Here is a 15,550-nt window from a genome sequence, read left to right as displayed (position 1 = left end):
AGAGGGCGGACGGATCAAATTGCGGAAGGGAAACCCAGAATTAAGGGTCTCCTGGACGTCCTTACAATATTGACATAAGGACGTCTTTTATTTTTTTTTGTCGGTTTCCAGTCCGACTGGTCGGCCTGATTGAATGGCTGGTCTCAGTCGGACGGGAGAGCAGGTGGGGAGAGGACGTCCTCAGGTCATTCTTTGTTTGTATAGATGGGGGGGGGGGGCATGGGTTGGCACGGAGAGCAAGGGGGAAGCTAGTCACGGGGGTAGGGATCGGGGGTCAGTCACGGGAGGGGTGTCGGGATCGGGGGTCATCGCAGGGGTCCGCAATCGTTGATGGGGGGGGAATCGAGTCATTGCGGGCATCCCCGATCGTTGTTGGGGGGGGGGGGGGTCTGCAATCATTGAAATTGGAAACTCTGTAAAAATAAGAGTCCCGCAGCCTCCTTGAAAGGTTTTAATCACCAACCCGCCTCCTGGGAACGGGTTGGTCTCCCGCCCCGGTGAAAACCAGAAGTGGGCGGGTTGGGGGTGGGTCCTAAATGGTTGCGATTTTGAATGCACACCCGCCCCCTACCCTCCCATTTTTCCCTTTTAGAATCGTGCCCAAAGAGTCTGCAAAGGGATATAGACAGGTTAAGTGAGTGGGCAAGAAGGAGGCAGATGGAGTATAATGTGGGGAAATGTGAGGTTATTCACTTTGGTCGGAAGAATAGAAAAACAGAATATTTTTAAATGGTGAGAAACTATTAAATGTTGGTGTTCAGAGAGACTTGGGTGTCCTTGTACACGAAACACAGAAAATTAACATGCAGGTACAGCAAACAATTAGAAAGGCAAATAGCATGTTGGCCTTTATTTCAAGGGGGTTGGAGTACAAGAGTAAGGATGCCTTGCTACAATTGTACAGGGCTTTGGTGAGACCTCACCTGGAGTACTGTGTGCAGTTTTGGTCTCCTTACCTAAGGAAGGATATACTTGCCTTAAAGGCGGTGCAACGAAGGTTCATTAGATTGATTCCTGGGAGGGGAGGGTTTTCCTATGAGGAGAGATTGAGAAGAATGGGCCTATATTGTCTGGAGTTTAGAAGAATGAGAGGTGATCTCATTGAAACATATAAAATTGTTAGAGGGCTTGACAGGGTAGATGCTGAGAAGCTGTTTCCCATGGCTGGAGAGTCTAGAACTAGGGGGCATAGTCTCAGGATAAGGGGGCGGACATTTAGGACTGAAGGAGGATTTAGGAGGAATTTCTTCACTCAGTGGGTTGTGAATCTTTGGCATTCTCTATCCCAGGGGGCTGTGGATGCTCAGTCGTTGAGTATATTCAAGGCTGAGATTGATACATTTTTGGACTCTAGGGGAACCAAGGGATATGGGGATCGGGCAGGAAAGTGGAGTTGAGGTCGAAGATCTGATTGAATGGTGGAGCAGGCTCGAGGGCCATATGGCCTATTCCTGCTCCCATTTCTTATGTTCTTATTGGCTTGATTGCACCATACTCTAGAGCAGTAATTCACGAAGCTACAAGGTGGTGTGATCTGGATTTACAATCCTAACTCTCCACAAAATTAGTCCCATTTTATACCGCACAGAGTGATACCATTTCCATAAAATCCTTTTATCATATTATGGAAACATTCTCGCCTTCGAGGTGGTGTAGAAAAGAAATTATGTTAATAGGTATGGACTTTGTCACCTCACAATGAAAGCAGTCACTGGTCTAATAAACCTCTATCGTTACCGGCTGTTATGAGCAGCTGCTCTATGAGTGGCTAAATATTCCCAAACCTTTCAGTGATGTCACTGAGAACCGCCAAAGCTCCTGAGTTCCATCAAAGCCTCCTTCCCAATCCTAAAATTATTTCTAACCAGACATTACCTTGGCAACATGAAGCAGAAGGACATCCCAACACCTGGTACTTCAACTCTCACTATACAGGAAATCACTGCCTTGGAAATATAGCACGGAGGTTAGAGCTTCGCTGGAAAAGATTCATGCTGACACCACACAGAGTAATCAGTGCGTGAAAGGGACTCCCAGTACTGGAGGCGAAAACCCTGGACTCATTTAGAAAACAATTGAATGCTGCAATGGGAGAGTCTTTCGAGATCAATGGACCAAATGGCTTTCCTTAACTATAATTATCTTGTGATCAATTCTGCAAAGGAAATGGATCAGAGAGCAACAATGTGAACTGAAGCAGTTGAGGGTGACGTCACAGAGGGGGAGGGAGGCACAGGGCCCTCTTATCCCCGCAAAAAAAAAAGTTAGCTACCTGCTCACTAAAGGTCTTCAATGAGCACCAAAGTCAATGACCTGGACAATGGATGTCAACACAAAAATAGGCCAACACAACAGTAACATTTGAAAGTTCCAACAGGCCTGACCTATAGTAATTTTCATCAGGATTGGGAAAAAGTGCCATAGCTCCTGAGCTCCATGGCGTAAAGATGGACACGTATAAATTAATAAATAGAATGAGCTAGTTGGCATTATATAGAATTATATAACATTGAGCTAGAGGGTTGATAGAAAGTGTAGGAGTTTTTGTCTAGTATATGTAGAAGGGTGTCTCTGTAAAATCGGAAAGTGTATCTCTGACAGAGAGAGAGAGAAAGGTTTACAAAGTTAAGATTGTACGGCTATACCAACCAGATAGAGGCAGATAGAAGTATGTCACTTAGATGTACAAGTTTCCCTGAGATCAAGGGAGGTGGGATTTAAGCCAGCTAGCCCAAATATAGCTACCAGTGCGGAAGGTGAATTTATCAAGAAGCAGAGGATCCAGGAGGAACGAACAGCAATTCTACAGACGGAGGTTCATCAGTCTGACGTTTCAGAAGATTAACACCATCCTCCCAGGGGAATGTGAGGCAACTCATTCAGCCAAATAAGAATGGGGTTGTTTAAGTTCTAGGAACATTACTAACTATATAAACCTCAATTTATTCAACAGAGTGCTGTTAATTTATCTAAGGAGTCTAATCCTAAATTAATCTCACCAATTTATATCAATCTCAGACATTGATCTCAACTGTAAATTTAGAATCAGCAAGCAGTTAATGCTCAATCACTGTGACATAACTGAGACTCTTACTTATTTCATCAATTAACGCTATCTATGAATTATTTGTACATGCAATGTCTAAGTGCTGCTAATTCCATTCAAAGGTCAATAAACAACTGTTAGTTCAAGACTTTATTGTCTGACTTCTTCTTTGATAATTGGCATGAAAGGGTCAATTCATTCACTTTGTACGGGTCCTGTTGGGAAGTTGGTTGTGTAAATAGTAATATAATCCAAATTGATTGATGTAAAACAGTTTAGTGAGCATCGTTAATTCCTGGGCATAGACTGGACGGTGGAGCCCAGACAGTTGCTTGATAAGGAGACATAGTGAAGAGGTTAAGGATTAGTCTGGTGCCCTTGATGAATGTTCCTGTCAGGCTATCGATCCCAATGTTATTACAGCATCACAATATCTGATGTTGCCTTTGTCGTTGATTCTGGGTCCTTTGGCAACTTGGACCACATGCCTTTGTTAAAAAGCTTTTACATGAGAAAATCAAACCATTGATTCCTCCATTTACCTTTGGGCCATACAGCAGTTCAGCAAGAAGGGAACTGGCCAACCAGAGCTCTCTATTCCCAGTTATATCTCCTTTCCCTTTGATTTAACTTAGTACAAAGAAATATTGTTCGATATCATTTGCAATTTATCAAATTAATTTTTTTTTAAAATGAGTAAACACCTCTATTAAAGAAAGATTTGCATTTATATATCGCATTTTACAACCTCAGGACGTCCTAAAGTGCTTTACTGTCAATGAATTATTGTTACTTGTAACTGGAGGAAACGTGGCAGCCAATTTGCGCACAGCAAGGTCCCACAAAGATCAATGTGATAATGACCAGAAAACCTGTGTTTTAGTGGAGTTATATCGACCTGTACTCCTCTTTGGGAGAACTCCCCTGCACTTCTTCGAAAAAAGTGCCATGGGATCTTTTACGTCCACCTGAGAGGACAGATTAGGCCTCAGTTTAACATCTCATCCGAAAGACGGCATCGCCGGCAGTGCAGCACTCCCTCAGTACTGCGCTGGAGTGTCAGCCTAGATTTTTGAGCTCAAGTCTCTGGAGTGAGATTTGTACCAATGCCGCTGTCTGACTCAGCTACCCACTGAGTCAAGGCTGACACCTTAAAACAGTCTGTTAAGCATTTGTTCACTCTCCTCACCAACTGTAATTCCAAATCTCGCGTTGTAAGCTTTTAAAAGCAGAAAATGTTTGAAGGAGATAGACAGTTGATGTGCATCTAAAAGAGCAAAAGGCAGGTCAATGTCTGGGTGTGACCTTTCATCAGAACTCTGAAGGTTTGTTCCAGAGATACTGACACACCTTTATCCCTCCTAAAGTTACTTTAAAACGTTTATTTTAAATGGTTAAATTGGCATGCCTTTAATTCGAGTGACACCCAGCTGCCTGTGGGCAGACGAGGGGCCCTGGACAGGTGGTGACAGTGAGCCAGTTTGGACCTGTCAATGTAAAATGTGCTGCTGGTTGGAATTATTGGAGGCATTAAAAGTTCCATTTCACAAATTAAGAAGATGAGGCTGGGGTTCGACTGCCAAGTTTTTTTTAAAAAACCTGGAAATAAAAAGCTGGTATCAGTAAAAGTGACTGGGAAGCTGTGGGATTGTGGTTAAAAACCCGACTATTTCACTAATGCCCTTTAGGGAAGGAAACCTGCCGTCCTTACCCGGTCTGCCCTATATGTGACTCCAGTCTCACACCAAGGTGGTTGACTCTTAACTGCCCTCTGAAGTGGCCAAGCAAGCCCCTTTAGTGTAGTGTTTTAGTGTAGTGTAGTGTTTTGGTTTGAATTGTACTGGTTTTGAATTGTGATATTTACACTGAACAGTGTGTATCCTTAAATTCGATGAAATAAAGTATATTTTGAAATTTTTTTAAAAACTATAGCAGTTAAAGGAGAAGGCCCCTCAAAACCTTCTTGGGGCAATTAGGGATGGGCAATAAATGCCGAGTCTGAATTTTTAAAAAAAGAGTAGAACTGGGCCCTGTAAAGTTGGATCCTTACAACTATTTTATTTTCATATTTAAAATACCTGCAACCCTTCCAGCAGAAATTATTTTTGGTTTTGAAAGGCAGAATTCCAATAGGTTCCGAAATACCGTAAAATACCCAGATTAAAGTGTCCAAAATTAATCATTTCTGTGGGGGGCATGACCCATGATCCTCGCTGGAAAATAAATCCCTGGCCCTCTGCGCTCAGCACCCCCTCCTCAGTCATTTCTAAATCAAGCTCGTCTTGTATACTTTGAGTTTTTCCCCTGATGCGATGTAATCTTATCCGAAGCTATGAAGAGCCTATTTGCCACTCCACTTTCACACTAACTCCTTGTCACCACAGGATCCAGATTCAGCGCTGTTGAGCTGTCAGAGTTTTGAAGCTTTTCACTCGATTTCTAGCTCGGCACATATACACCGGACCCATGCTGCGGCCTGAAATGCGAATGCTTGTTACTGACACTGGCTGCAAAAAATGAGAAAGAATTTTGTTCCCCAGCACGGACATCCCTCACAGCAACAACTTGCATTTATATAGCGCCTGTAACGTAGTAAAAACGTCACGGGAGCGATTATCAAACAAAATTTGACACCGAGCCACATAAGGAGATATTAGGACAGGTGACCAAAAGCTTGGTCAAAGAGGTAGGTTTTAAGGAGCATTTTAAAGGAGGAGAGGCGGAGAGATTTAGGGAGGGAATTCCAGAGCTGAGGGCATGGCCGCCAATAGTACAGCGATGCAAATCGGAGATGCGCAAGAGGCCAGAGTTGGAGGATCGTAGAGATCTCAGAGGATTATAGGGCTGGAGGAGGTTACAGAGATAGGGAGGGCGAGGCCATGGAGGGATTTGAACACAAGGATGAGAATTTTAAAATCGATTCACTTTTATCAACACAAACATTCACATACAATAACCTTTGATCATTTTTGACAGTAGCATTTTAAATATGACTGAGTGACAATGTGCTGTTGTCCAAATTTACAAGTCAGACACAGATTCCAAATGGAAACACTGTTGAAGGGTGGAACCTGTGGATGTGCAGTTTATAAAGTGATTATGGTACTTAGAATCTTAAAGAACCCATAATCCCTCTTCAGAAGAATGGAATGTCAAAACCAAATTGAGCTTGAGATTGTGAATAGTCGTCATGACGATAGTGATACAAAACAATATCATTTTGCCAAGAGTTGTATTACTTTTCAAATTCAGATAAAGAGGAAAAACTAGATGTCTGATCCAGAGATAAACTATCAGTTTCTTCCTTGTGGCCATGACTGTGAGGAGGCAACGAGATTAAAGCAATATCAGCTGGCAGAAAATTGTTACACCGTTTATTTTTCAGTTAGTTCTGTTTTCCTGACCTGTGTTGTGTCCATTAAATAAAAAATGATCAGCTCACCAAATAAAGCACTGTCAGAGGTGCTGTCTTTTGGATGAGACGTTAAACCAAGGCCCCCGTCTGCCCTCTCAGGTGGACATAAAAGAACCGTGGAACTATTTCAAAGAAGAGCAGGGGAGTTCTCCCCAGTGTCCTGGCCAATCCCTCAACCAACATCACTAAAAACAGATGATCTGGTCATTATCTCATTGCTGTTTGTGGGATCTTGCTGTGCGCAAATTGGCTGCCACGTTTCCTACATTACAACAGTGACGACACTTCAAAGAGTACTTCATTGGCTGTGAAGTGCTTTGGGACGTCTTGTGGTTACGAAAGTTGCTATATAAATGCAAGTTCTTTCTTTATTTTATTAATTTAGGATAGACAGGGGAGAAAGATGGCTGCAAGGATTAATTAGTTTAGTTATAAGCACAGGTTTAGGAGCTAGTCATCCTCTTATAAGTAAAGTTTCTATTTCCTTTTTCCCCACAGAAATTGTAGCTAGATGTTGTAATGGTTTAACAAAGTGTATTGGGGACAGCAGACAGCCTTAGCATGTCCCCTACCCAATCCAAAGGTATTGTCAACAGACACGATAGACAGAGGTGAGCTTCTTACAATGCACAACCCCCCTGGATAGAGGCTGAACCAAAGCTAATCTAAGACACAGGACGACAGAGCTGGATTGCTCTTGCATAGAGCCAGCGTGGATTCAATGGGCCGAATGGCCTCTTTCCTCGTTGTAACCTTTCTACGATTCTATGGGGTCAATTTTCGGATGGCCGAGTGGGTGCGTTCGTGGCGGGGGGGTTTCTAGAATTGGGGGTTCCCGGAGCGGGTCTGGAGCCTGCCTCCAACCTGCCCACTTCTGGGTTCCCCAATGACGCGAATCGGTGCGCGCGCAGCCCACGCATGCGGGACTCCCACCAGCAATCAAAGCCAGCGGGATCCCACTTAAGATCATTATCTGGGTGCTTGAGGTTGTTTACAGACCGCATTAGTTGGAGATTTTAGGAGGATTCGGATTTTGGACTACTCAGAACATGTTTCCCATGCTGGGGGAAACACTCCCTGTTTAAACAGACGTGTTGCAGCCAGCAGCAGCTGCAAAGGTCCATTTAACAGGTGCGGGGTAAACCCTCATTAATTGCAGCAGGGCACTCTGTCACCTCAGACCAAGTTTTGCCTGCCACACCGTTGTCTCCACACTCTAAATTATTAAATCATACCCTAAACTCTGCTGTCCGAACACATTTACCTACTTTGTGGACCCCCTCACACTCACACCGTCAGGATGGGGGGGGGTCCATTGCTGCGTTCATCACTCCATTGGAAGACGAGCAACATCACTAGCCTCCCCAGGCATGCTGTCCACCTCCGCCACGTGGAGAGAGAGAGAGACCGGGGAATGGAAAGAGAGAGGCACCTGCACAAAATAGTCGTGCAACGACACATACACCCACTGTAGGGTGACCCAATGGGTGGCATCAAGGGTGTTCATGGAGAACCTCATGAAAGGGCATTATTGCATAAGCCAGTCAAGAATGGCCAAGACGTGGCAGTAGTGGTGACAATATAATATGTAATGTGAGTTGATCAGAAATCAAATATAAGTAAAAACCATGACAAACCCTCAAACACCATTGTGCATCCCCTTCATGCTCACGGCATGTTTGCCTTACGCTTCCTACTACACATACGTGATGCATGCCCTATGGTAGTGGCAGGTGGGGTGAGGCTGACCATGAAAGAGATGCATGAGATGGTGAGTATGAGATAGAGCCATGAGATTGTATGAGGATTGGGTTGAGTGGTAGTGGTGGGATGAGTACTGGCGAGGTGAGTAAGTGCAGGTAAGATGAGGATGAGCTTTGAGTGGGTGTGAGGAGTGATGTGATAGACATTGGCAGTGCAGAAGGAGATGTGGGGTGGGGGCGGTGATGTGGCAGACGGAGTGTAGGGGAATGAGTAAGTGTACTCACTTCGGCTGACCTACTTAGGTCATTGAAGCGCCTCCTGCACTGTATGCAGGTGGGCGATATGTTGGTGGTGCTGGTGACCTCCTCTGCCACCTCGAGCCAGGCCTTCCTCCCGCCACCAGGGAGCAGGTCTCTGTCCTCCCCCTCCTCCTCACCCCATCCAGTAGGACCTGCAATGAGGCATCATTAAACCTGGGAGCAGCCTTCCCCCTGGGCTGCTCCATGCTGTAATTTTGGCTCCTTTCTGCAGCATCAGTCAGTGGAGGACTGCCCCTTTAAATAGGGCTCCTCCAGCTGATAGCCTATGTTGCGGGTGCGCAGTCCGCCCGCTGCGCAGCTTTCCAGTGCGAAACCCGGAAGCCAAGGTAAGTGGCTTCAATTTACTTATGATCGTGTGGGGAACCCACCGATTTTACTGGGCGGGTTACCCACTCGCCCAGTCGACCCCCCGCTGGCAACCCGCCTCCCTCCTAATATTGGGCCCAATAAGTTCCTCCACTCAATTATTTTCATATTCAAAGCAATGTCCAGCGCGGGATGCCTGCTGTATCACGAATCAGATTAAGGTGGTTGAGTTTCTATAATGCGTTAAGGAGATCTTTCCCTTCCTGCTGCTTCCTTGACCATTATCATAGAGTCAACATTCAGCCTGTTAGGGTGCTTAGCTTTTAATTGCTGTGATGGAGGTTTATGCCTTATTCAGAGAGTTAGTTTGGAATCTAGATACATCTGACCAAAGCTTTCATTCAGTCTTGCACTAATTCACAACATAAACTTGTCCAGAATTACATCTGACTCCAGCGTTCTTAGTCACTGCATTGACCTCACTGCCTTTTCTACCTCCCTTGACTCAAAAGAACGTTCCATTTGTTGGAAGATCGACAGAGCTAAAAGAATTGGCCAACTTCAGGCTTGTCGACTGAGTATTGAGACCCGCAGAGAGTGGTGGAAGGTACAGAAGTGTAGTGGTTATGGTACTGGCCTATCCCAGAGAGTTTATGTATGGACAACTCTGAACAGTTCACCATTCAGAAGGTGACCTGTAAAAAATAGAAATAACACTCCGCAGGTCGGGCAGCATCTGTTGAGAGAGAAACAGAGTTAACGTTTCAGGTCGATGACCTTTCATCAGAACTGGAAGAAGTTAAAGATGAACAGTTTTTAGGCAAGTGCAGATCCAGGGAGAAGGGGGGGCAGGAGAAGAAGGAATGGGAAATAATCACCTCCTTTTACCTTTCACCATCATCACTTCTGTCATTTAATCACTCCTGCCCTCCACCCTCACAGATCTCTCCCTTTTTGTGGAGAAACATTAACTCTGCTTCTTGTTCCTCAGGTGCTGCCTGACCTGCTGAGTGTCTCCAGCATGTTCTGTTTCCATTTCAGATTTCCAGCAGTATTTTTGCTTCTATACGAAACTGAGATCGGCTGGTCGAGTGGTGGTCATGGAACTAAACTGGAGGTCACGAGTTCAAAGGGATGAATTTGAACCGAGCACCAGGGCTGGCAGATTGTTGTGAACGTCCTTCTGGTTCAATAATGTCCTTCAGGGTAAGGAGCCTGACATCTCTACCTGGTTTGGTCTCTTAATGTCCTTTGAAGTAACCTAGCGAGCTACTCAGTTAACAGGGTAACAAGGGATGGGAGAAAAAATCTGGCCCTGCCTGTGTTGTCTACATCCTAAGAACAAAGCAAGTCACTGACCCCCTTTTCTCATTCTGGCTCTTTCTCCCTATAATTACACCACTAGTGATGACTTTTGAAAGTGTCATACAATGACGCTTCCAGTTTCACAAAACCCTTATTTACTAATAAGGCGACCATGTCAGATAATTCATCAGCGTAGATCAGAGGGTTATTGAATCTCCAACAAGACTTTGTTCCTGCCAAAGAGGCTAATAACATAATCGAGCATGATTTGAGGTAAGGATGTGGCTGTTGTCTCACAGGTCTTTCGGTTCACTGAAGATACCCAGAATATATCATTGCTTCAGTAACAGATACAATCCCTGTGATTGAGTTTCACAATCGCTCTGACCTACCCTGCGGCTGAATATTGCCAAATTCAGTGACTTGCTTTGTTCTCCATTCACGTGGATCCAGCTTCTGCCCCAGGACTGTTACCAGGTGTGAAATTAAAATAACTTCCTCCCAGCGTGGACAGTTTGAGCAGGTCCAATAACCTGGAGGAGAATTGCATCAAGCAGCGAAAATTAACCCACACGGGGGACACAAATATTGGGAAGACTCTGATGACTTGCTGACCACAATTATAAAGTGACCTTCGGGATCTGTTAAAGAAAGAAAGAATTTGCATTTAAATAGTACCTTTCACGACCTCAGGACGTCCCAACGTGCTTTACAGCCAATATATTTTTGAAATATTGTAAAGTGGGAAATGCAACAGCCAATTAGCACACAATTGGTCTCACAAACAGCAACGTATAATGACCAGGTAATCTGTTTTTAGATGTTGGTTGAGGGATAAATATTGGTCAGGGCAATAGGGAAGAACTCCCCTTCTGTGAAATAGTGTCATGGGATCTTTTACATCCACCTGGTTTAACGTCTCATCCAAAAGACGGCACCTCTGACAGTGCAGCACTCCCTCCTACTGCACTGGAGTGTCAGCCTGGGATTATGTGCTGAAGTCTCTGGAGTAGGATTTGAACCCATGACCTTCTGACCATCATACGTGAGAGTGCGACCAACTGAGCCGCAGTTGACACAGCTAATATTACACATTAAAGGGGAGGTTTCAGTGCACCAGATTCAGAGCCGCATTGCTCTGACACGTCAAGCTGAAAATACCTGCTCCACCCACTGCCTTTAAAGCTTTCGGATCCAGGTGTTCTTCTGGGACTCCACTTCACAATTACACTACCTCAAGTCTTGCTATGTTTTGAATCTCTCTGCAGGACTGTAAATGCTCTTCAGATTCCAAGAATACACCTTTAATCTCTTATTACTGCCCATCAAAGAGCGAGGGACTGATCCTTTGCATTGTTTTGTTCACAGCATTACAGCCCTGCCCTCGTGTTGTCGGGCCCTGGGAGAAAGCACAGAGAGCTGATCCTCCCCATATTCACAGCTCACTCTGTTAGCTGTGCGTGCGTGGAGCTGCGTTATTGATAGTATAACTACCCTCTCATCCTCCTGTTAGTCTGCTGGCAGTGAGTGACAGGATGTGTTATACACGGTATTATTGCTCCCTGGTACTTCCATTGTCAGTCAGTGGGAGTGAGTACAGGGGTGTGTGATTCACAGTGTTCCAGGCCCCTCACTCTCCCATTGTCAGTCAGTGGGAGTGAGTACAGGGGTGTGTGATTCACAGCATTCCTGGCCCCTCACTCTCCCATTGTCAGTCAGTGGGAGTGAGTACAGGGGTGTGTGATTCACAGTGTTCCTGGCCCCTCACTCTCCCATTGTCAGTCACTGAGTCATTGTGGACACGGAGGGTTAATACACAAGATATTACCGCCCGTCAGTCACTGGAACAAAGAGTGAGATTATTATTAAAAATTATTATTATGATTATTATTATTATTAGAACAACAATAACTTGAGTTTATATAAGGTGTCAGCCCGTGGCTCAGTGGATGGCTCTCTCACCTCTGAGTCAGAAGGTCGTGGTTTCAAGTCCCATTCCAGAGACTTGAGCACGATATCCAGGCTGACCGTCCCAGTGCAGTACTGAGGGAGTGCTGCACTGTCAGAGATGCCGTCTTTCGGATGAGATGTTAAACCGACGCCCTGTCTGCCCTCTCAGGGGTGGAGGTAAAAGATCCCACAGCACTATTTTGAAGAATAGCAGGGGAGTTCTCCCCGGTGTCCTGGACAATATTTATTCCTCAATCAACATCACTAAAAACACAGGTTGAATCTTTCAACTTTGGACGGGGTCTAAAACAGGCAGTAGTGGATCGATCGCCCGTTGTCCACCTGCCTGATTTTGCATTTCTCCACGGGAAGGAGAGTTGGGCGGGGGGTGTGAAGGGCGGGGGTTGTGACGGGCGGGGGGGGTGACGGGAGGGGGGGTGTGACAGACGGGGGTGTGACGGACGGACGGGGGTGACATGTGGGGGTGTGACGGACGGGGGGGTGTGACGGGCGGGGGGTGTGACAGGCGGGGGGTTGTGACATGTGGGGGTGTGACGGACGGGGGGGTGTGACGGGCGGGGGGTGTGACGTGTGGGGAGTGTGACGGACGGGGGGTGTGACGGGCAGGTGGGTGTGATGGGCGAGGGGTGTGACGGGCGGGGTGTGACGGGCGGGGGTGTGACGGGCAGGTGGGTGTGACGGGCGAGGGGTGTGACGGGCGGGGGTGTGACGGGCAGGTGGGTGTGACGGGTGGGGGGTGTGACGGGCGGGGGTGTGACAGGCAAGGTGTACAACGAGCGGTCGATCTGCTCCTGCCCATTTTACACCCCCATCAAAATTGAAAGTTTCGCTCAGATTCTCAAACCATTTATCTCATTGCTTTTTGTGGGATCTTGCTGTGCGCAAATTGGCTGCTGCGTTCCCTACATTACAACAGTGACTGCACTTCAAAAGTACTTTATTGGCTGTGAAGCGTGTTGGGACATCCTGAGGTTGTCAAAGGCGATATATAAATGCAAGTTCTTTCTTTCTAAAAAGCTTTTAACATAGAGGAACATCCCAAGGTGCTTCATAGAGGCACGGGGAGAATGGACACTGGGTGAAAGAAGGAGTGAGTTGCAGGAATGGTCAAAAGAGGTGAGTTTTAAGGAGGGTGTCAAAGGAGGAGAGGGAGGTGAAGAGGCGGAGGGGTTTAGAGAGGGAATTCCAAATAGAGGAACTGAGGTGGCTACGTAGAGGAGGGGCATACAAGAATCTGAAATCAGAGGAAGAGAGAGTTTTGGGGGTTACAGAGGGGCGAGGCCATGGAGGAATATAAATACGAGGATGAGAATATTAAATTTGAGGTATTGGTGGACCAGGGAGCACTAACGTGTCCTGTAGGGCTGTGTTACTCACAGATTACTGCCCCTCTCTGCTCCTGTTGTGTAAAATGTTGGGGTAATAATTCATAAAATGATCTAAGGCGCAGTTCCTGTACTACAATAATGTGTTCATTTGAGCAACAGCCCATTTGCTGAAGCGTTATCCATTTACAAAATGCTTTTTAAAGATTCATTTATAAACTGTGACAATCTTCAGTAACGTTTGACACATATTTTGAAATATTATTATACACAGATCATAATTGACAGCATTCTTTCATGCAATAATAGTTTTGGGTTTTTACAATTCCACAGCTAATTAATAATTAAATTGGTTAAATAAATTAACTCATTGATCAGCCGTGTGATTATTTCTGTTAAAATGATAAGTAGAAGGTTTTAAATCCTTGTTTTTAAAAAAAAAGTCTGTTCCATTTTTCTCTCTGCAGAGGGTTCCACAGGGGTCAGGGGTCAGATACCCGCTGATATCCTCTGCCGACTGATCACTCGTCATGTGTGAGCTTGGACAGTGAGCGTTGGCAAATTATTCAATGAAAGGGGAACAGTACAGCCCAATACAATTCCGTCCTCACCCAATGCCTAAACACACACACAGACACAGACACAAAACACGCACACAGAGAGACACACAGACATACAAAACACACACATGCACGCATACAGACATAAATGCACACATACGGACACAGACACAGACAAAACACACAGACACAAATGCACACAAAACACAAACACACACATATAGACACATGCACACAGATACACACACAAAACACACACACACACATACACACACACGCAAAACACACACACACATACACACACACACACACACACATACAGACACACACAAAACAAGCAGACACATATACACATACAAAAAATACACGCACAAATAAAATTCGCACGCAAAACAAGCACGCGCACGCACACACAAATACACACACAAAACACACGCACAAAACAAACTTCTGCTTCCATTTTCACAAATTCTACACTCGAATGTTAACCTTTAATCCAAATGATGGCCTTCAATTTTGTGGAAGCCGCCACATTTCTCGTCACTGCAGCATCTTGTGAATTGAAATGGACCCAAATCATTGAGAATATGAGCAAAATGAAATTCTGAAATGTGAGCCACTCTTTGCCTGTGTTAAGCCTGGAAAACAGGCAGCGAAAATAGCTGGGAAATCTGATAGAAAAGTGGAAATCCCCGAGAAACTTTGCCCCTACCTGTATGTCAGCAAAGGTCAAAGTTGAGCAGCAGATGGGCTGAGGCAGGACCAGGGGGCGGGGGCAGAGGAGGGGCAGGGGCCGGGTGGGGGAGGGAGCAGGGGCGGGGGGGGGGTGGGGGAGGGGGCAGGGGAGGGAGCAAGGGCAGGGTGGGGAGGGGGCAGGTAGGGTCAGGGGGGAGGGTGGGGGAGGGGGCAGGGTCAGGGGCAGGCGATGGGAAGAGAAGCCATTGCTGGAGATGCTCCGGCTATGATCAGTTAAGTAAGGGACGAACCAAGTGAGGACAAACCCACTGAGCTGGGCAGCAGGGGAGAGGCATTGGAGGAGGATGGAGTGATCAACTATATCAATGGCTGCAGAGGTGTCAATGAGTTCGAGGAGGGTTAATGCACCACGGTGACACTCACACAGGATGTCGTTTGTGACTTTGGTTAGGCCTGGAAACCTAAACATGATGCTGCGGGAAAGATGAGCACACACTGGGGACAATTCAACACGTTTTCAAGAACTTTGGAGAGGAAAGTGGAGATGGGACGGTAGTTTGCAAGGACAAAGGAGTTGTGGGTAGCTTCTGGCTGATGATGGAGGTTTTGAAAGAGAGGTCGGGCGGAACCTGAGGAGAGGGAATCATTTACAATATCAGCTTGCATGGAAACCTGGAATGGTAGCTGAGTGGTCACAGTGTCAATAGAGTTAAAGAAGCAGAAGGTGGGCCTCATGGACGAGATGAGGTGGTAGAGGACATGAGGGGAGATAATAGAGAAACTAGGGTTAAGGGCAAAGGCAGGGAGAAGCCTGGGGGGAGGTTTGGAGAAGCCTGGGGGGAGGTTTGGAGAAGCCTGGGGGGAGGTTTGGAGAAGCCTGGGGGGAGGTTTGGCTTGGTGGG

Source organism: Heptranchias perlo, chromosome 38 (assembly GCF_035084215.1).
Source record: "Heptranchias perlo isolate sHepPer1 chromosome 38, sHepPer1.hap1, whole genome shotgun sequence".
NCBI classification, from domain to species: Eukaryota; Metazoa; Chordata; class Chondrichthyes; order Hexanchiformes; family Hexanchidae; genus Heptranchias; species Heptranchias perlo.
Note: the sequence above shows the minus strand (reverse complement) of the source record.